Here is a 23,784-nt window from a genome sequence, read left to right as displayed (position 1 = left end):
TACCATACATTTTCTTCTCTGTGGATAAATATCGAGAATTGGATTAAGATACTTTTCAGAATCATTCTTTCTTTTGGCAATGATTCTTTAGGTGGATCTAAGACAGCTCTGTTAGGCGCAGGATTGTCCCAAATGTCCTTTTAGCTATTTCATTACAGGCAAGGGGAGAGCCAGAGAGAGCAACTTCAGGCAAAATGTTGACTCCTCATGGCATGCCTTTGATTTCAGTGCGAAGGTGTCTTCAGCATCCTGTTACGCCCCTGATTCATCTCCTAGTGCTCAATGTGTTAGCAAAGCTTGGCCCTGAAGTGCTTTTTTTTTTTTCCTTGAAGTACAGTCTTTCAGACACTTCTGGCGATTTGGTTTTAAAATGTGGAGTAAAGAGAATAGGTCGGTAGTGCCAGGGGAACAGCTGCACTACACAATTACTAGAATAATTCAAAATAGAAGTTTGCCTGAATACTGTGGTCATTATGTAGGTTTAAAAGAGCTTATTGGGCAAATATTTTGCAAGAGGGAATAAACATTTGTGAGCAGTTCTCTAGGATAGTTTTGAATGCTTACTAATTTTTCTCCTGTACCCTTCAAAAAGTTTCCAGGAATAAAACAAGGTAGACATCTAATAATATCTTAACACAATCAAACACAAGCAAACAGGACCATTGCTTACCGTGTTCACAAATATATTCAATTTCCTAAAACTTTTATTATTAAATAGCTCTTGGATAAAGCATTTAGATTATTCTCATTTACTATGATCATGTGCAATTGGTAACAGATAATTTAATTTATTCTTTGCTTAACACATAATTGAAGAAATTGACAAATATCTTATAAAGAAAAAATCTGTATGGCATCAAGAATTCTGAATTCATATTGAATAGTTGAAGATTGTTTTATAAACATGAAATTCTTCCTTTTAAATTATAATTGAAGTTATTCAGAGAAACATGTGTTGGTGTTATAAAATATTTTAAATGTTAAATGTATGTTGAGAACAAAGGCATGATTTTTAAGAAGTGAAATATTTGAATATAAATTTATATTTTTAACCTCATCAGAGGTGGTGTGAATGCAAATTAAACCCATCTTTTTTCTTATATTACTAGGATTGTACTATATCTTATGGAATTTGAAAACACTGAGTATTTTCATATCTTATTTGATCTCGTGAAAATGAAAAGACCACTAATACCCGAGTAGAGGCAAGTGGAAGAATCCAGCTGAACATATTTCACAAATTCCACAAAATTAAGGACTTTGTTATTGGCCAAGAAGTGATGTCTCTTATTCAGCTCTAGGCAGAAACAATTTCTCTTCTCAAAACGATATTCTACCAAAGGCAGTTGTTAGTGTGGTGTTTCAACGCAGACACACACTTTAGAAAATACCTAGACACAGCAGATCTGTGAAAGGAACCTTGTTCCAATGCAACCCTTGGAACCCTCTTGTACTGTTGGTGGGAATGTAAAGTGATACAGCCACTATGGAGAACAGTATGGAGGTTCCGTAAAAACTAAAAATAGAACTATCATACGACCCAGCAATCCCACTACTGGGCATATAGCCTGAGAAAACCATAATTCAAAAAGACACATGCACCCCAATGTTCATTGCAGCACTATTTACAATAGCCAGGACATGGAAGCAACCTAAGTGTCCATTTACAATAGCCAGGACATGGAAGCAACCTAAGTGTCCAGGACATGGAAGCAACCTAAGTGTCCAACCTAAGTGTCCTAAGCCATAAAAATCAACAAAATTGATTTATTTGTAGTGAGGTGGATGGACCTAGAGTCTGTCATACAGAGTGAAGTAAGTCAGAAGGAGAAAAACAAATACCGTATGCTAACACATATGTATGGAATCTAAAAAAAAAAAAAAAAGGGTTCTGATGAACCTAGGGGCAGGACAGCAATAAAGACACAGATGTAGAGAATGGACTTGAGGACATGGGGAGGGGGAAGGGTAAGCTGGGAGGAAGTGAGAGAGTGACATGGACATACACACACTACCAAATGTAACATAGGTAGCTAGTGGGAAGCAGCCACATAGCACAGGGAGATCAGTTCGGTGCTTTGTGACCACCTAGAGGGGTGGGATAGGGAGGGTGGGAGGAGATGCAAGAGGGAGGAGATATGGGGATATATGTATATGTACTTTTATTTTCAGTTATAAATGAAATAGAAAAAAAAAAGCAAGTCATATGTAAGTAGAAAATAGTGCAACTGTGGGAAATCAGGAAAACTGAGTAAATAAGAAATTGAACAAGTACATTGATGGTTCTTGGTATTGCTAGATTGTTGAAGCACCTCAGATAATATTGATTTGACTTTGGGACCATTTAGTCCTTTCTTTCTTTGAATTCTTTTTAAGACACTAAAAGCCCTCTCTTGCCTTCCTTGGTCCCTTTGCATTTCTAGGTGTTTACCAGGCTTGCTGTTATATATCCTGTTTTACTAACATTCAGTGCACCCTGCTGATATGTAATGATTCATTTATTTTATTGTTGAAAGCTTGTGTAAAGAGTTTAATGTCTAAAATATCAAAATATAAAATGCAAACGATCCTCTGGATCAGTTTCCAATAAGCAATAAGAATAAACGTAGTAATATATATCCCTCGAGAAAAAGTCTGAATACAAAAGAAGAATAAAAACACTACTTCTGATTGGTAGAGTCATTCAATACATTTTCACATGGAGGTGCCAAAGCTGGATGTATTAAATGTATTGAAGTATAAAAGCACAAAGATCATGTGGTATCAGAAACAATACGAGATGTGGTATTTTACCTTGCATTTTAGCAGGAGTGTCAAAACATTTGGGGCTTCATTTATTTTTAAACTTAGGTGCTTTAGCAGTGATACATTTGTAAAGCTCTAAATATTAGCTCCCAGAGGTTATGCTTTTTATATTCTCTAACAGCATATATTATTTGACTAGCTGACAGATATTTCAATTAGGAGAGCCTTAAGTTGAAGATTGTTTCGATAGAGTAGCTTCAGAGATTGACAGTTTGGCACTACCTTTCAACAGGCTTGGCATGTTGCTTTCAAAACAGGCAAACAAAATCATCCCCCTTAATTAATAATTAATAATAATAATACATGGGTCTAGTACAATTAATTTTCTATGTGGATTGTGGTTTTATACCCTCTACTCTTTTCCTTTGACAGGTAAATGGTTGAAGACAGAAGACTTATAGATTTTATATCTAGCCCATGAGGATTTTGACTGATTCCATTGAGCAGGCTCAGGTCAGCTAAGTCCTTCCCTTCAAAGCATCATGGGTGTCTCCGAGCATCATTGCAAGCTTGTCCTGGCAGTAAGCCAGGCTTCAAAAGCCGTTCACTGCAGTCACTGACTCACTAATGGGCAACTGCAGGCTTTCTGATTTTCCTCTCGTTTCATGTGTTCATTTGACATAAATTTAATTAAACCAAATCTGGTGTTAGAGCAAGACGAGATAAAAGTGATATGTCTCAAATTAAAGAACTGTGAAAGATACAGGAAACAGAACTATGCTTTTTTAAAAAAATCTGTTTCTGTAAAATATTGTCAGTTTTCATAAGCTCACTACTTAAAGTCGACCAAAAAAAAAAAAAAAAAAGATACCGGTATGCATTATTAAGAATAATGTGTATCCAGGGTTAGATGAAGGTCTTGGCCCCATATTCTCTGTAGTAAAACCTTTCATAGAATTCTTATGTTTTCTTTCATTCTCACACTTCAGGTAGTCACCTCTTCACAGGATATAAGACAAGTCTGCCCTTCTTCTGGCTACATAGCTCTAGTTGTTAGACAGCTCAAAAGCACACAACAGCAGAAACATGAAAAGATCACATATTAAATGTAAAAGAAATCATCAGTTTTCAAAGGTCTCTTTTGGTTTTTACTTAAGGCTAAAGAGGAGATAGAGTGAAAAAGATCATGTTGCTTAAAAAGCTCCATTTAATTGCTTTGAATGTTGCTTTAGGAACCATCCAACTTTCTCCTTTTAAAAATTGCTTTTTCCCCATTAAAAGAAATCCCAGACTAGAAATACACTATGTGAACTAAAAGCAGTTTTGCAATCTTCCTCAAGAATGCTCAGACTGATCCTCTTCCTTCCTGCAGCTGAAAGGCTGTTACTTCCTAGGACCACACTATAAGTCCTGGATGTAAAATGATTACTCTGAGCAAATACACACAAACTAGCAAGTGATTGCAGTGTCCTGTGGATAAGAATCAGGAAAACCAGAAGAATTGAGCTGACAAATCGTGTGATAGAAGGTAGATTTCCTTGGGGTAGAAAACAGTGTGTGGCGTGTGGACCCTCTGCCTTTCTTGCATTCCAACTTTTGATGGCCGACTTCTTTCATTACAAACAACTCAGATGCCTCCTGCGTACTCCCCTGACTTGATTTCTTTCTGTAGAATTCACTGGGATTTAGACTCAGGGTTTAGGATTATCAAATCCCTCTGTAACTTCTTTCATTTAAAAGATGAAAAATTAAGGGCCAACAAGATTAAGTGACTTGTTCAGGGTCACACAGCCAGTTGTTAGCACAGCTGAGACAAAAGCTACATCAACTGACTCCCAGATGAATGTTTTTGTTTTTGTTTTCGGCACTTTGAGTACTTCATTAAAATGGATCTTTTGGATTCTTTAAAGTAAACTCTTTGTATTTCCAGGTTTTTGTCATGCCTCTGACCTAAGAGAAAATATCCCTAATGGAATAGGTAGAATTAAATCTATTTAAGATTTTCAAGCGCCTCATATAGATTTCTTCTTTTAGTACTCAATAAATGTTACTCATTGGTCAAACCTTTGTTTTTCCAGAATTACCAATGGGACCATTTTTAGACTATGATTTACGTGGAGCAGACATTACTCGTGAAAGCTATTCACGTCTTTAATATAACCACAGAACAGAGACTACATTTCATCCACAACCAAGCAGAGTGATGACCCTCAATACAATAGACAGTCATTTAGTCCTTAAGATATTTCCTTTTAAATTTTACTCTGAATTCAAATTATCATTGAAATAGAAAAGACAGATTGTTATATTCCCCCTTAGACAGAAAGCTTTAAAAAAAAAAGAAAACCCTTCTGATCCTTTAGTCATGGACCTAAGTTTACTTACAGAGATATTATAAACTTTCTATATCCATATCTATTTATCTTTCTATCAATATAGACACATTTTTAACATAGACTCTAGTCTTTATTAAAACTAAGATTTGAAGACTCTAGTCTTAAGTTTTAAAATGCTTAATGAGACTTTGACAAGGTCCACAATGATAGCATGTGTTAACATAATTTTATCAGTGTTTGTTCAATTTACTGAGTTCATTTATTTAACAAATATTCATTAAATAAGTACTATATGCAATTCACTGCATACACACAGCAAAAAGGGTGAATCAGCCGCTGAGTACTTGGTAATCACTTTACCCAACAAAGATGCTGTATTTTTCTTATGATATATACATATTATATACTCAAGTAATTTTACAATGTTAAACTTGACACATTATTCAAATTACTGTAATTTCACAATCCTGGAATTTAAGTATTTTGTTTTCATAAAGGCTGACCTGCTAGTGATAGACTTTAAAGGTAGAAGTTCTATAAGATGCCATACTAACAGTTGAGTTGATTAATCAAAATGTAATTGACAGTGTTTATAAATATCGCTATGCTGAACAACTGATGGTTTAAAAAAAAACAAATTAAAAAAGCACAAATAGGGCTTCCCTGGTAGTGCAGTGGTTAAGAATCCACGTGCCAATTCAGGGGACACGGGTTCGAGCCCTGGTCCAGGAAGATCCCACATGACTCGGAGCAACTAAGCCCATGCGCCACAACTACTGAGCCTGTACTCTAGAGCCCACAAGCCACAACCACTGAAGCCCACATGCCTAGAGCCCATGCTCCGCAACAAGAGAAGGCACTGCAATGAGAAGCCCGAGAACCACAGTGAAGAGCAGTCCCCGCTCGCCACAACTAGGGAAAGCCCGCACACAGCAACGAAGACCCAATGCAGCCAAAAACAAATAAATAAAATAAATTTATATATTTAAAAAAAAGCACAAATAAATTTCAAATCACCAGTCTTAACCATAAGGGCAGGAAAAAAGTATCGTTATCATCTAATGTTTTAATGACCATACAACAGTCTTCAAAAATCTCCCTTCCTTAATTGTTGCAAACCTGTCTAATCAAATATCTTTGTGATGTCTCTCTAAATATTTGGGAGTTTAATTTTTAAACTTCATGTATCAATTATAACAAAATTAAAACTTCAGATGTTCTTATCACAATATTTAGAAAAGGAGGTAAAATGCAACTTTGCACAGGTAATAAACACCTGTATCCTTGATACAGGACACAACCTTTGAAAAGCAGAGTGACTCCTCAGGTGCAGGAAATCCTGAGTGTGTCCCCTTAAAGCATTTTCCCCAAGATTCTCAACAGTAATAAATCACTTCTGACAAATTAGCATCAAAGATTTTTTGAATAAGTATAAAAAACTATCTGTTCATCACTTCTTAAGAGTGTTTAGAAGCAAATTGCTTATAAAAACTGACGTGTGAAAAAATCAGAGTTCAGAAAAACAAGTAAGAATTTCAAAAATAATCTGTACAAATCACGTTTTAAAAATTCCCTCTGATATTCAGTGTATTGGCATTTCATCTCCAATACTTAGAATTTGGTTTAATGTCTTAGCAACCATTATTAGGCAAATGGCTCTTGAAAATGATTGGAAAATGTAGACTGACCCTTGGGAGAGTCTATTTTTCTCCTGTTAAGAATTTAGATAATATCTAAGGCTTGGTGCCTGACATCTTAAACTTCCTCACAATGAAATTATGGTGCAGGATAACCCAGTACCAAACATGAAATGACAAGTAATTTTTTTTTTAAACAAGGTTTGATAACATCTGGATGAATGGTTGTCTTTTTAAATCTATGTTCCCCCCATCCTTGCATCTTGTTTGGCATCATATTAGACAGAGTCAGTCTTGTACACGGAATTTCATCTAGGTCTCAGGTCACAATTGGTCCTTTTCCTCTCCCTCCTTTCCCTCCCACTCTTTTCCTCCTTGCCTTCCCCCTCTTCATCCTCCTCCATTCCCTCCTCCTCCTGTTTTTTTTTTTTTTTAAAAAACCATAGTAAGGATGAGAAGAGTTCATGCCTACCATATTATTAATCAAATATATTTCATTTGGTTTATTTCCTCTCTTCTGATTGACAAAGAGAGGTGGCACAGAACATCTTTCTCACAAAATTTTATTGATCTGTGTTTTATACTAAAGAAGCAATTCTTGGTAGAAATATAAATGCAACACTAGGGCCTAAATGATATCGAGCAGGTTTTGGCATTTATCTTTCTCATTGCGTTTCTGAGTACCTCTTTAAATTCTGTGCCCAAAGTGAGCGCCTACTTGCCTTAACCTTGTTCTGGCCCTGTGTAGCTCGAAAGCAGCCCTAGACAATACATAAATAAATCAGCATGGCTGTATTCCAACAAATTTCTATCTGTTGACACTGAAACTTGAATTTCATGTTATTTTCAAACCATGAAATATTACTTCTTCTTTTGATTTTCAACCATTTAAAATCATAAAAACCATCCTTAACTTGCGTGTACAAAAACAGGCAGCTGAATGACCAAATCTGTAACTTTGGTCATAGTTTGCCAACCACACCTTTTGAAATTCAGGCATGTCCTGTTTTCTAAGAGCAACTACTCTGTAAAAGTTACATTAATATTAAGAAGGCTAGAAAACAATAATAGTTTTCTTAGGAGAATGAAATTATGGGTAACTGTTTCCTCTACAATGTGGTTATGTTGCTTTCATAATTAAAACTACTTAAAATATTGATAGCTTATTTTTATAACTTGAATAATGTCTCTCTTTTGGAATGCATCAGAATCTCAGAACTGTGTGAGTTCACTTTTGATTGATTCTCAACGAGAAGTTATTCTTAACATGAAATTTCAAATCAACCAATGCTTAGCCCTTAGGTCAAGTTATTTACGATTTATGGAGAAGAGTGGGCATACCACAGGCACTCGGGCTCTTAATTGTCATTAAATGCTAATTTATAAACACATATTTGTATATGTATTTATGGTAGACACGTGTAGTATTTAAACAATCAAATCACTGGATTTTTAAAAATGACTATAACCATCACTCAAACATCCCCTACTCCTCTCCCAAACAGAAGAAGTATATTAAAGAAAGGTGGCAAGATATAATGGAAAAACAAACAAATAAAAACCATGGGTTTGGAAGACGATCTATACCCCAGACCTGTTTCTTGAGCAGGTGATCAACAACTAGAATTTCTTTTCTGTTATTAGATCCTCGGAAAGAAAGAGGATATATTCACCAATTACTTAGGTGCAGGGGGGAGATAGGCTTATCAAATCACAGAGTCAAATTTGAAACAAATTTGCTCATAAAAAGTCACAAAAAGTGGTTAAGACCTCTAGTGTTAGTAGTTCTATGCAGCAATCAGATAGCTTATTGGGGCTGATTGCTTAATTAACCATGCAATCCCCAACCTTTCCCTATACAAAAATATATTTCATATTGTAAACTGCTTACTTCTCAGCATAAGTTTGCTTCACAAACTGTCTGTGAGTTTAGCTTTATAAGTGCATATAAAGTTATGCATGGCTTAAGCAATGCTGTAAATAAATAAAACATAAAAATACTGCCTATCTGGCTGCAGAAGTGAGCTACTACCAGATTTCAGCCCAGTTGGCACAAAGATAATGCTTTGGAGCAATTCAAGTCTGAAACAGCTTCAGCGATACCATTTAAGCTTGAGGTATATTGGCAGAACAAGGATATGACTAAACTAAATTTGGCTTAAGCCACCTATTACTCATACCCTCTTTCTACTGCATTCACACTCCAATTAAAAACTGTACATGATACACACACATATATTTATAGTTTATGTTTTTCCTGTGTTGGCAATGAAACTTTTTAAATTACTTTCCATAAGCTGTGAGAATCTTCTATTCAGATCTATTTGATAAGATAAACTTGGCTCCGGAAGTGGTGGGGTGCATGGGTTTTTCCTGTTCATCTTACAGAAGAGTTCCATTTGTACCCATTACCTCTATCCCATTACCACTTCCCACTCCTCTCGCTATGTGGGATAACGATCATCTGTACCTGTTTCAGAGTAACCAACACTCACAAGGCGGTTCTGTGCCAAACGCTTTGTATGCGCTACTATCATTTCCAATATAAGGAGAGGTACACCAATATTTCAAAGTTAAGAAACTCGTCTACGGTTACAAAGTCAGTATCTTCTGTACCAAGATAACAATCTAGTTTTTTTAGTTATAATTTAGGTACGTTAAAAGACACAATGAGTTTTGACAAACATACTTAAGTTTGTACCACAACCACAATCAACATACAAAATATTTTCACCACCGTAAACACTCCCTCTTTACTGTTTATAATCAATCTACTTTCCCCACCCACAGATCCTGGTGTCTACTGATCTGACCTCTGTCCCTATAAGTTTGAGTTTGTTAGAATGTGATAAGTATGGAATCATACAAAATATAGCCTTTTGTGTGGACTTCTCTCACTTAGCATAATACTTTAAGATTTGTCTTCATTTTTGCATGTTAATTCCTTTTTATTGAGGGATAAATTGATCAGCAGTATTCCATTGTACAGAAGCACTTCAATTTGTTTATTCACTCACATGTAATGGCACATGGGTTGTGTCCAGTTTATAACAATAATAATTAAGTCTTTATAACCATTCATATAAGGTATTTATGTGGACATGGAATTTTGTTTCTCTTGCATAAATACCTAGGAGTAAGGTTGTTGAGTCATAAATATATTTGTTCTGTATGTCTCATTTTGTCAGAAACTGCCAGACTGTTTTCCAAATTGAATGTAATATTTTACACTCCCACAGGCAATGAGTGCGAGTTCCAGTTGCTTTGCATCCTCACTAGCCATTTTAACAGGTGTGTAGTGGAATCTCATTGTTATAATTTTTATTTCCCTAATGAGTAATGACATTGAACACCTTTCCATGTGCTTGTTTTGTTATTTGGCTCTTTTCTTTTGTGAAATATCTTTTCAAATCTTTTGGCTCTTTTAAAAATTGGGTTGTTTTATTATTGAATTCTGTGATTTTTAATATATATTCTGGATACAAGTAATATATCAAATATATGTTTTGCAAATATTTTGTCCCCGTCCATGTGTTTTTTTTTTTTAAGCCTTAGTTGGTTTTTTTTTTCTGTACGCGGGCCTCTCACTGTTGTGACCTCTCCCATTGCGGAGCACAGGCTCCAGATGCGCTGGCTCAGTGGCCATGGCTCACGGGCCCAGCCGCTCCGCGGCATATGGGATCTTCCCAGACCGGGGCACGAACCCGTGTGTCCCCTGCATCGGCAAGCAGACTCTCAACCACTGCGCCACCAGGGAAGCCCGAAGCCTTAGTTTTTTTTAGAACAGTTTTAGGTTCACAGCAAAATTAAGAGGCAGGTACAGAGATTTCCCCTATAATCCCTGCATATTCATAGCTTCCCCCATTGTCAGCATCCCTCACCAGAGGGTACATTTTTTACAAATGATGAACTTACACTGAAATATCATAATCACCCCAAATCCGTAGTTTACCTTACAGTTTACTCCTGGTGGTGTACATTCTATGAGTTTGGACAAATGCATAATGACATGTATGCATCAATGTGGTATCATACAGAATATTTTTAGTGCTCTAAAAATTCTCTGTGCTCCATCTATTCATCCTTCTCCCCCAAAACTCTGGCAACCACTGATCTTTTTACTGTCTCCACAGTTTTGCCTAATATAAAGATATTTGTAGAAATATGATCAATGAAGTATTACTTGAAATAGTAAAACTTGATAAATTATTAAATTTGCTACAGTGTCATAGTAGACTATTACATAGCCAAGAAATAATAATATATATAGTATGTATCTTTACTATATTATCAACATAAAAATATGCCAAAATCATATTATTGAATAAAAACTTATAAAACAGTATTATGATATGATTAAAACAAATAGATTTAGTAAAAAATTAAAATTATCTTTAAAAAAAATAGCTGTCATTTAAACCAGCTATTCCAGGATATAGCAAAAAATAATTATCCCAGAAAGATAACCATTCCTTTGTGTGTAAAACATTTTTTGAATAAGTCAGATTGACATGAAATAAAATGGTTTTAAATAAAATATAAAAGAGTGACTGCTTGCTTTTACAATGTCATTTGTGGTGCCTCTAATGGAAGAGAGAGCAGAGATGGAAGAATGGGCAGCAATTACATGATGGGACACCAAACAGAATGATGGCCACTATGTAGGGGAAATATATATCATCCAAACCAAGATATGTTTGAAGGTGAAAATGGTCTCTTTATAATTATACCCAGTGGACTGGAATATAGTCAGCTACGGTAAACCAGAAATGTGTCATCTGCTTACCTTTCAGTAATCCCTGATAAGGATCATCCTTGGTTATTCATTTTAGGTACCATCATATTTGGAGATGTCATTCTCTTCTATTATCCCAAAAGCTTTCATGGTGATTATCATGGAAAACAGCCCTGTGCTAGTGGAAATATAGAGATATGAAGGTAAAGAAGGCTGAGTAATACATTATGTGCAATTGGACAGATTGCAAAAGGGGTTATTTAGACAATTTAAATAGCCTTGGAAATCCACAGGAGGCTATGATCTAACTTAAATATTAAAGGTAGGCACAATTTCACTTTGTATTCACATATATAGCAATACGTCTGAAGTGTAGTAGGAGCCTAATAAATAAACATTTGTTAAATGTATAAAAGAAAAATACCTATACAGGAGTCTTAACATTCCTGGGGGCATTTTGTTTGTACTTAAAAATAATAATGGCTTAACGTTACTATATGCCAGATACTGTTTTAAATGATTTATATACATCAATCAATTTGCTACTTATAGCAGTCCCATGCCCTGCAAAGGCCAAGAAAAACATACCTGATATTGAAAAAAAATGGATATTATTAACGTGCTTCCATAAATAAAACTGCACAACATTGAAAACCATGGTCCATCTCAGCAAGAAGGTATTAGAAGTGATTTAGAAAGTTTGGTCTTGGTTGGGTAATTTTAGAGAGACTTCATATAAGTAAGAGTTTGCTCTGGGGGATCCTATGATTGTATCTATTAATTTGTATGAAGAACATGTTAAAAATGAAATGGGGCTAAGGTAAAACGGATAAAGAAGCAGTCATTTCTCACGTTATCCGTGAGAGGGGGATTTAGTAATTTTTGTGGTTTACTCAGTGATCATATTTTTTTTTCTGCTCAGACATGGTTATGAGTGATGTTGGTTGCAGAATGACCATCTGATGGTGGTGATGTCTGGCATTGTTTTGTTCAGTGGGAGAACACCCAGCCTAGCTGTGAGTGCAGGCCTAGCAACAAGCTAGCTACCAACTGGTAGAAGCTACTTTTCTCTTTTCTCAGTAATATTTTATTCTTATTTTGTAGTCAAGGAAATTGAAATACAAACAAGTTGAGTAACTTGAACAAAGGCATAGAGTTAGTAACTGGTAGACGTAGGAAACTGGGGTTTCTGGTTCTAGAGCACCTGTGAATTACTATGCTAGGAATGGTTTTCTATAACATTCAGAATTTTTCTTGGAATTGTTATGAAGAAACGGTGCTTTTTTTTCTTGTTGAACAAGAAGTTTTGTTTTTATTTTTTTTGTCTCTTGAAAATGAAGAAATTGCTGGTTTCTTTCATATAACTGATTCTGTGTGGAGACTCAGTGATTTCCTTTTACTATATTGATATTTATATATTTTCCAACAATATTTGATACACACATGTTCCTTTTTTTGTGTCTGAATGACCTTGACTCTGTATTCCTCAAGAGCAGGAAATCTCCCATTTAAGAACTTCTGACTTTAGACTTATGTACGGTAAGGGACACAGAAGTTGGCTAATGTATGTGTTGAGCCTGAAGAGAATACTGGTTTCAATTCCACATCTCAATACACGGCATCCAGGCAGAATGTCAGTATGATTACAGGAGCACAAGTCTCTTGTAATTCTGATTATATACTGGTCATTGTCCTAGAAGATGACTTTATTCTAAATAAATCCTGTTGAAGGGGAAGGGAAGGGAGAGCATGGAAAAAGTAATTACAATGCCTCCTGCCTGTTTGGGGTTTTTTTGAGGACTGAAATAAGCCTGGAAAGTGCTGGCGGTGAGAATAGAAGCTCAGGAAGAATGGAGGTAAAGAAAATCAGTCTGTGCTTGACACTCCTCTGTCAATTATAGACTCCATATTTTACCAATTCTCTTCAGTAGGGAACTTATATTCTCTTCTTTTACCTACCGACAATCACAGTTATTACACAGATTTACTTGCCTGATAATAAACATTATTTCTAATTGGTGATGGTTAATTTTATGTGTCAACTTGGCTAGGCCACAGTACCCAGATATTTGGTCAAATACCAAATTGAGTATCTCTGTGAAGATATTTTTTAGATGAGATTAATATGTAAATCAGTAAACTTTGAGTAAAGCAAAGTTTTATTCTATATTATGGGTGGACTTTATCCAATATAAAGGCCTTAAGAGAAAACAGATAGAGGTCTCTTGAGGGAGAGGAAACTTTGTCTCCAGGCTATCTCTGGACTTGAACTTCACCAACTTCTCCCTGAATCTCCAGCCTGCTGGCTTATACTGAAACTTCTGTACTTGTCAGCCTCTAAAATCATGTGAGCCAATTCCTTAAAATCTATCTATCTATCTATCTATCTACCTACCTACCTACCATCTATCTATCTGTCCATCCATTCTATTATCTCTGTTTCTCTGGAGACCTCTGACTGATGAGATTTCAACCCTTCCTAATTTCATACTGGAGATTCCCATCAACTTCTTCCTTCATTATTCTTATCCCAACTAGGGCTGAAGACTTGGGATTCCCATACTTGTTCCTCCAAGTCTTAAAATAAAAATCTCTAGAATTCATTTTTTTTCACATCTCCACTGCTACTGACCTAATTCATACCATCAACAACTCTCTCCTGAATTAATGCAACTTCCTAAGTAGTCTACTTTCCCCTTTCTTCCCTTCTTCCACTACATTTTCCACACTGCTACAAAACTAACTTTATAAAATATAGACCTAATGTTGCCATTCTCAGTCTTGAATATTTTGGTGATTTCCTATGAATTTCAGGAAAATACATTTAACAAAAATTTTTTGGTGAAAAATACATGATTATATCCATTAAAGGCACAGGAGACTTCATGAAAAATAGAACCACACTTTGGCTTATGTAAAAGTAAAATATACTTAAAATATTCTAATGAATTTTAGAAATTAAAATAGGAATATATCAATGCACAGTATTTCCTTTCATATTCTTTAATCAGGATCGTCTAGTCTAAGATTGTTTCACTGTGATTTAAAAAAAAAGTTTATTCTTTAATAGTTAGCTACTAGAGATTACTCTTGTCCATAATTAGGATCAAGGTTTTTATGGCTAAATAGAGGTACCAAATAACTCTATCCTCTTTCAAAGGCTTACTGTAGGTTTTCTTTCTTTTTTTTTTTTTTTTTGCGGTATGCCGGCCTCTCACTGTTGTGGCCTCTCCCGTTGCGGAGCACAGGCTCCGGACGCACAGGCTCAGCGGCCATGGCTCACGGGCCCAGCCTTTCCACGGCATGTGGGATCTTCCCGGACTGGGGCACGAACCCGTGTCCCCTTCATCGGCAAGCGGACTCTCAACCACTGCGCCACCAGGGAAGCCCTTACTGTAGTTTTTAAAACATAGATCTACAAAATTTTTCTGGAGAATAAAAGTAGTTCCGAAGTCAAAACTGTATTTGTTTGATAAATTTACAAGAACATATATACATATTATTTCAGGACAGCAGCTAGAATCCTTAAGAAATAATAAAGATTTTCTAAGCTAACTAATGTGATGTGAAGCCAGCCTGCCTTTAAGATCCTCACATAAAATCTATATAGATTTATGCTACCTTTTCCTGAGAACAATATACTGTGTTTATGTCATGAAGATTATCATTCTAAGAATTTCACATTTTAATTTGAATGTTTTAAAATTTGCTCCTTTTTTGGGATAAAATATGGCTTAATAAAGGCAGAAAAATATAATGGAAAAATACAATGAAATGATCAAATTTTGTTATCAGTTCACATTTAGTATAAGTCTAGAACTGCTACTTAGATATGCTGATATTTTATTTTCTATTACAGTCTGGTTTATTTCATTTTATTATAATGCTAATTACCACCATTTAAATGACTTAATGTAACTCACTAATTTGTCTTAATGTATAGCTTAAGTAGCTATACCTTAAAATACTTTTTCTGTTGGCTTTTTGGAGAGAGTTATGGTAAGTTTTCTCACACATATAATTGGTTAAAGTTCAACAACTAAAAATTTGAATTGAGAATATTAGAAAATAAATATTTTCTTGCTCCTCTCAAGTTAAGATTTATAATAAGCATTATTATCATTTTAAGTTATAAACAGTAAGTTGCAAAATCAGTTTATTTTTAAATCTTACCTCTTCTGACTTGAAGTCCACTTTTACATTCAGTACACTACGGGTATCTCTTCTCTATTAGTAACAGTCCACAGTTTTCCCAATTCTAGTCCCAGATGACCCCATATTTTCTGCTCTGCTTTCCATATGCATCACTGAAATACAAGTATAAAATTCCATAAATAAATACAATCGTAACAGTGAAGAGAGCCAGGGGGTGTAATTGGATAAGAGTAAAAAATTAAATATTTCAATAAATTTCTACATGACAGAAAGTAGCTAGGAACACATTGAAGAATGAAATGAGTTCAGAAAGCCTCAGCCCAGAAAGTTTCAGGGGACTGGGGAGATTTGGGAATCAGTCTGCTGCTTAGCACCCTAGTGAGGCCCTGGTCTCAGGAGTTAGCAGGTACAATGAGGGCCAAGGGTGAGTAATAGACTAAAGGAAAGGAATTGACTAAAGAGTTGACCAAGTGCCTTAATTAGTACCAATCCCTTCCCAACTCCCACCTGCAGAGAGATATTTTAGCCTTTAATCCCAGGCCAAAATGAATTGCTCTTCTCTAAAAGTATTGAACAACCTGTTTGCACAAATCACAATAGCCTATATATAGTATTGTGATTAACGCTGTAATGAACATGGGAGTGCAGATATTTCTATGAGATACTGATTTAATTTCCCGCCGATATATACTCAGAAGTTGGATTGCTGGATCATATGATAGTTCTATTTTTAATTTTCGAGAACCCTCCATACTGTTTTCCACAATGGCTGTACCAATTTACTTTCCCATCATCAGTGTACAAGGGTTCATTTATTCCACTTCCTCACCAACACACAACTGTGATTCTTAAACATGAGTGTGCATCAGAATTCCCTGGAGGGCTTTCAAAAACACAGATTTCTGGGTCCTAGCCCCAGAATTTTTGATTTAATAAGTCTGAGTTGGGGCCTGAGAATTGTGTTTCTAACAAGTTTTCAGGTAATGCTGATGTTGCATGTTCAAGAACCACACTTTGAGATCCACTACATTACACAATTGAGATTTCAGGTTTTTTTTTTTTTTGATACAGCAAGACATGAATTCAAACTCCAGCATACTCCCTTTCAAGCAAAATGACTGTGGTAAGATGAACTAAATTGGAAACGTTTCTGTTTATTTTTCTGTAAAATAGGGATACTATTGTAAAAGAGTATTTCAAATCTTAAATAATATAATGAACAGAGCCCAGCACATGCTAAACAGTCAATAAATGTTACTACAATTTTAAAAATGCAAAATGATAATATTTTTATATCGTCAGGCATTTTAGGTCTCCATGTCTGTTTTCCTAGCAATTTATGCCTGTAGGCAACAGTGGTAGACTCTAAAATATGAATAGGGAACTCAAAAGTCTCTTACATTTACATCGTGACTACATCTGAGTCTTCCTTGATTTTGCTGACAAATCTGTGCATTGGGATTAGTGCTTTTACATGATGAAACCATTTAAAGGGAAAATATTTCATAACTCTTCTGATGTGGTATTTTGTATTTCTAATTTGGTCAGATACAAATAATTGTTCTTGTCGTAACATCCATTGTGAATTGCTCTCTTGCAGTGGCTTGCCCCTTCTTCAATTTGATAGGGAGTCACGGTCTGCCTTTCAGCTGGGGATATCCACATAAAACATATCTGGGGCAGTTTTTTAATTAAGAACATCATAACAAAGAGAAGCTAATTAAAAATGATTATGCCTATACGTAGTGAGAATTCTATACATATATGTGTATTAAAAGATACCCACACATACACATTTGTGACAGGGATGTACTTATGTCAATTTCCAGTTCATGCTTGTTAAGAAAGTGATAATAGTACAAGTCCCTCTCTGTTTTGGTCTCATCAGGTCTGTATTCCTCTTCTCTAAGGTCCTAAGACCTCTTCCTTGAGCCATAAATCTCTAAGCTGGTAGGTCTCTTTTTCAGTTACAGGCCAGTTTATAAGCTTTGAACTTGTGGGTAATGAACACAGGATGACCAAGCTCTTTAACTGGTTAAAACAAAACTTCCACACAAGTTGCAAAATGAAAAGTGAATGAGATTAATTGGCTGAAGAAACAAAATTCTGCATTGAGTTAAAAGTTAACTTCTCCAGCCCATTTCCAAACTTTACCTGTCTTTTGAATATTTTCCGTACATTTAGTTTTTTTACCCAGAAGGGTGTTTGTGGGTAAAAAGCGTCAATGACTCAGTTCAGTTTTGCAAAGTACTAACAGTTCTAGAAAGGAAACCTGCCATATTGAGTAAGTGCAAAGTATGATTATTAATATTAATATTTTTAAACAGCTGACAGATGGTGAAAACAATGAAATATTTTGATAATTCCTTGCTATATTTTCAGAGACTTGAAGGCTTATTGAAAATATGAGGTTCTAAATATTTGAATACGTGGATGCTTTTTCAGATCAGTGTGACCAAATCTTTTTTTTGCAAATACTGTGTTATAGTTTAAAAATTAAGGTGGTGCTAAAAGAAAAGGGGATAAAAATACATACAAATGAAAGATTCCTGCAAGAATTCTAGTGCGATATCAGGCATTGCACTTCCAGGGCAATCTATGCATCTTTCAAACAGAAACTCCCCCAGATGAGCTTGTCTAGGATCACTAAAAGAACTTGGGCCAAGTATGTCAGCATTAAAAATACCGAATTGGCTGGAAATACTGTTGTGTGTCAACCTTTATTTGTCCTTTAAACCAAGAAAAAAGAATAAAAGTATGCCTGTAGGCAAAATAAAGGTCCTCTCTTTCCTTCCCCTCCCTTGCATTCCTCTTATTCTCTTCAACGTATATGAGATTTGTAAAATGAATTGTAATAGAAAGTTCATATGACAAAAATTACAGTGGTGTGGCCAAGAAAACACCCAGGGGGCTTTTAGCTTCCGTTGTGCCAGGAATGAACTATCAGATCAGCCTTCTGGACTCAAATGCGACACTGTCAATAAGGATACATCATCTTTTTTGTGGTGTAGAAGAGCTGTCGGTTGTAATTCCCATTATTCTAAAGCCAGGATTTTCCATTAGTATAGCCACCTGCTGGGTTTCTCTACTCAGGTTTAATGGAGTCTGAATTAGAATTTATCACCATCTGTGGGAAGACAGGAAATGAGAGAGCATCACTAATTCCTTTCTTCATTTGCAAAGTGTATGTATAATTTTTATAAGGAAGTAGCAAAAGCAGCCGAGGTTGGAAATGGATGGAAGAATATTTTAGCTCACATTGACATCAGAGCTCCAGACCAAGGGGGACACATGCTGTTTGTTCTAAAGCCAATTCCAGCAACAAAAAGAATGTTTTAATTTCCTATGTAATGTAGTATTGAAATCATGCAGATTCAGGATGCTATTTCTCTTCAGCTTCCAAAAAGATCTCAGAAGATTTAATCAGATCTCTAGTGAAGATGAAAGACTTGGATACATATCAAGTTCACAAAAATGAGTTCAAGATTCCTAATTACTACATTAGCTGATAAACAGAACAGTATAGAATATAGGTGTCTATTATATGTAGTTCCTTCTTTTCCTCCAGAGATTTAAAAAAAAAAAAAAAAAGCTTTGTAGAACTCAAGAAGAAAGACCAGAGAACATCAAAACCTTCAGGATGATCTCTAGAATCAGTGTAATGCCTTAAATTCATATAACTGTATCTCAGGGGTTCTGACTTACACAGAGTCACCAATGGTGCTTTATTATCATATTTAATTAAAAAAAAACAGATGGGTTTATAGGAAAGGTGAGCAATTCGCAATTAAATCCTGGCATTGGCTAGCGGATAGAAAGCTTGCAAATCTGATCTGCCCAATTTTTTACACTGCTCCATCAGGGTAGGGTGTTGCCTTTTGGAATCTGCTGTCCAAATACATAGAGAAAAACTAAACCATTCCCGACATACCAGCTGTGAGAGATATTGCTGACCACTCCAGCTAAGAACAAGCAGAGGATAATGGCAGTTCAAAGGATGAGGGGAAAAAATCCTCTCAGGAAAGAGGAAGGATTTAAAGTCAAAACAGACAGACACAGACACACACAGACACACACACACACACACACACACAGAGCCTCTGAAAAAACACGGCATGCCATTGTCTTTCTTCAGGAACCATGAGTTCATCCCTTTCTCATGAATCTCCCTCCATGTTTATAATCTCGGATTAATGACTCTAAACAGTGAGCCTGTTCTAAAGTCATGGGGGTCAGCTCTGTGGACTTGAGGAGCTTGGATAATTGGAAGGAATGTTACTTATTACAGTGAAGCAACAATTCCAGGGGAGGAGAGGAAGAAGCACAACAAATAACTGCACTGTTGTTCTTTAAGACTACCAAGAGAGTTCGCGCTCCTATCAGGGAGGCTGTGAAGACTGTATTGTGACAAAGCAAAATGCCTCCTGGGTGCCTGCTTCTAGTGGAAAGCTTTTGATGTTTGATCTGTAATGAGATGGAAGAGAAAAACAGTCCCTTGGTTAACTAATATATACTGGATATGAACAGATTCAAAGATTTAAGTTTCCGTTCTGGGACAAGATCCCCCATGCCACTCATTTATTATTTAGGAAATTCTGTAAGTTCTTTTCTTTTTTGTACAGAATGTGTGATGGGTTTAACACACTTCTGCTTTCATATCTGGCTTCGATAATAACCCTAATAATTAGTATGCCGTATTTCACTTTTACTAGTTTAGCTCTTTCTCAGTGTGGGTATGATGTGGCTTTATGTAATTTCCTTTTGGCGTATATGAGCAATCAGAATTCAGGGCTTCTTATTGGGCCTAAGCACTTTGTACTGGAAAGCGGAGGGGCAGTAACCTAACACAAGTGCAAAGGGTTGCACGTAACACAGAGCTCACGATAAAGATAGAATGAAAAAAAATGGAAGCAACAGCAATAAATAAATAAGCAGTTAATTTTACTCCACACGGCATGCTATGGATGATGTCACACATATGGTGATTCATACCAGGAGCAGCAACTTCAGAGACGAAGTCAAACCCTAGAAAATCTGTCAGTTTGGGTTAACAGAACATTGTTATTACCTCAAGTCAAGCAGATGGAGGGCAAACTTCTCTGCTGGATTCTGCTGCTCTTTAATTAATGTCCACATTTATTATGTCAATATAATGCATCACATTTGGTCTAAAGGTTGTTTTACTTTTTTTTTTTAAAGCAAGAATGATTATTTCATTTAATTTCAACATTTGAACAGTTGCACAGGATTTCAGAGGCATATGCAGATACCCAAATAATAATGTTTATATCAGTGTATAAAAGAAAAAGAAGAAAAGGAACCAAGATGGTTTTACGTATTTCATTCTTGATGTAGAGATGGATTTGTTACTTCTTTTATGAGCATTTCCAAATGAGGGATTTTGAGTACATGCATATGAACATATAAGAAAAACAGGAATCTCAGATGATAAAGCTATGCAGATCTTATTACAGTGTTATTCCTTCATAAAGAAATTAATAGCTGCAATTCATTTAGTGCTCTGTTTAGTCTTGTCAGTGAAGAATAGCAAGTAGGAAGATAACACTGTAGAGACATCTCATCTTATCTCGGAAACTTTGATTTTCTTATGTGTGTTCAAAAGGAACAAGGAATCCCTGGCATCTGATATTGTGCATGAGAAACTGTGGTGTTAAATCTTTAGCACAATTCAAAGAATAAGCCTATTATGTAACAATGAAAGAGGACATGTGCCATAACTACAAACATGCTTTCTTAAATAGATGGCAGGCTTGCATTGTTCATTTTGGGAAAATATATTTTCAGTGTCGGCTCTAGCTTTTAATTATTTAAGTCAGTCAAATCCAGAATCGTTAAAATGTGCAAATATTACCTGGAATCACTCCAAGAATAGGGAATTGAGGAATAGATTCTAAGATTCTACCATGAGCTTCACATTTTTTAAAAAAAATTATTGATAGTTTAGGTCAGTGGTTCTCAAACAGGGGCAATTTTGTCCCCCAGGGTACATACATGTCTGGGTAGGGAAGTGGACCTACTGAAATCTAGTGGGTAGAGGCCAGGAATGCTGCTAAATATCCCCAAGTACACAAGATAGACACCAAAACACAGAATTATCTGGCCCAAAATGTTAATACTGCTGAGATTTAGAAACCCTGGTCTATGTCAATAAAACCACTTTGTCGTCTCTAAATACATGAAAGATCTCCAGATGAGTAGGGGAAAAGCATTTTCCAATTCAATTGATTTGTTTCCATCATAGGTACTATAACTAAGGAACACAATACTAACCTTGGTTGTGTTACTTGTCAGTGAATTATATTATTATATACGACAGGAACATAGTAATGAAATACGAAATAAGTGAAAAGTTTCATATTTTATAGGTTCTCTTCCATCCACTTCTCTTTCTCTCTGTCTCTCTTATTTTTACATCATTTTCCTCAATCTGTCTTTACATTTCTCGGAGGAAAAAAAAAATCTCAAAAATGTACTGAATTGGCATGTTAGCATTTCTGTGTCTGGAATCCTTTTTAATTTTCAGTCCTTCAAAATCTGATGCAAAACACCTCTAGCAGGAGACTTTTCCTGTTCCTTTTTACTAATGGTTTATTATTTAGTTCTGCATGCTTAACATTCAATTATTTGGTGTTCTTACAAATATGAGTTGTATTTCACAGTATATAGACAAGGTTATATTCAAAGAAATAATTTGTAAATGATGGGTTAAACAAAATTAAACTGTGTTTACTGCAAGACTTTTCAGAATCTTGAATATACTAATATACGTTGTAAATATCAAGAAGAGGATTTAGTAACTATTTTTTTTCCAAATCTATTCCATTATAGAACTTTTTTTTACATGAACTTTCTATTACATCTGACAAAATTTGCGGTCTGAAAAACATGCCATGGATCGCTCATGAATTGTCTAGAATGTCCTATTCCCATTGCTGGGTATCGTCCATAATTCCGCTTTCTCACCTTAAATATTCCAAAGCTACTAGGAAGCTAAGGATCTGGTATCTGCTAGAGAACAGGCACATCCACAGGGCAGAACATAATACAATTCCCTTGCTAAACCTCTACTGCTTGTGGTCCACTCCTGGTCCAAAGGAAACACTAATACATGCTTTAATCAAAAAAAATCTGAAAATGCAGGTCAAGGTGGGTGCAACCGCCTCCTTTGACTTGCATGTTGGTCATTAGCCAACCTGTCTCTGGCCATTTAGACATCTCTGCATGAGACAAGCATTGCTTGCTTCTGTCCCTCATACTGAAGAGGATGCAGATTAAATTCTTTGAGGAATCTCACTGAAGACCCTTTACTGAACAGGTAGCCCATTCCAAGTGCTAGGGACTCACAGCACAGCCTCCCCTAATAAAGTCTTTTATCAGATTTTCTAATTTCCACCCTAGAGTCTATTATAGCTTCAATACAATACTTCACTGAAGTATCATACTATGCTTTCATTTATTTTTCATCTATTTTTTTTCCAGTCCTATAGGCTGGCCAGTCTCATAATTCACCCTGCTATCTCATCTGCTCTACTTGTTGCTTCAGTTTAAAGTTCTAACAAACTGATAGATATATCTACAGGGTTGTGCATACAGAATCATGTACACTGTCCTGTAATTTATGGATAATTTAGAGAATTTTCGAAGATAATTTCATCTGTACTTGGTTTTCACCAAATTTGCTAATGTCGGAACCAGACTCCAATTGTAATATTTGACTACTCTCTGTAGAAAAGACCAGATAACTGAGTTAGAAACCTTACCTTTTACTTGTAAACTTCTGACCAGCTTTCTAAGTGAGCTAAATCGACTCACTCTACCTCTTTGTTCTGTTTTTCACCTGAGCAATATATTTTCCTATATTACTTTTTAGTAAAAACTTAAAGCACAATGATATATGATGATTAAAACATGGTCTCAAATGTAAGATTCTTCAATAAAGTCAGTTAAATGTGCCTCTGAAGTTTTGGTTCATGTTCTATTTTATATATATATGTGTGTGTGTGTGTGTGTGTGTGTGTGTGTATATATATACGTATATATACACACACATACATAGTAGAAGACATTGCTTTGTTTGTGGAGAGAAATTCTAAAAACTATAAGGGAATAACATTTAAAATTTCAGTAATATGATAAATAAAATATTGAAATGTTG

Source organism: Delphinus delphis, chromosome 6 (assembly GCF_949987515.2).
Source record: "Delphinus delphis chromosome 6, mDelDel1.2, whole genome shotgun sequence".
In the NCBI taxonomy this organism is placed as follows: Eukaryota; Metazoa; Chordata; class Mammalia; order Artiodactyla; family Delphinidae; genus Delphinus; species Delphinus delphis.
Note: the sequence above shows the minus strand (reverse complement) of the source record.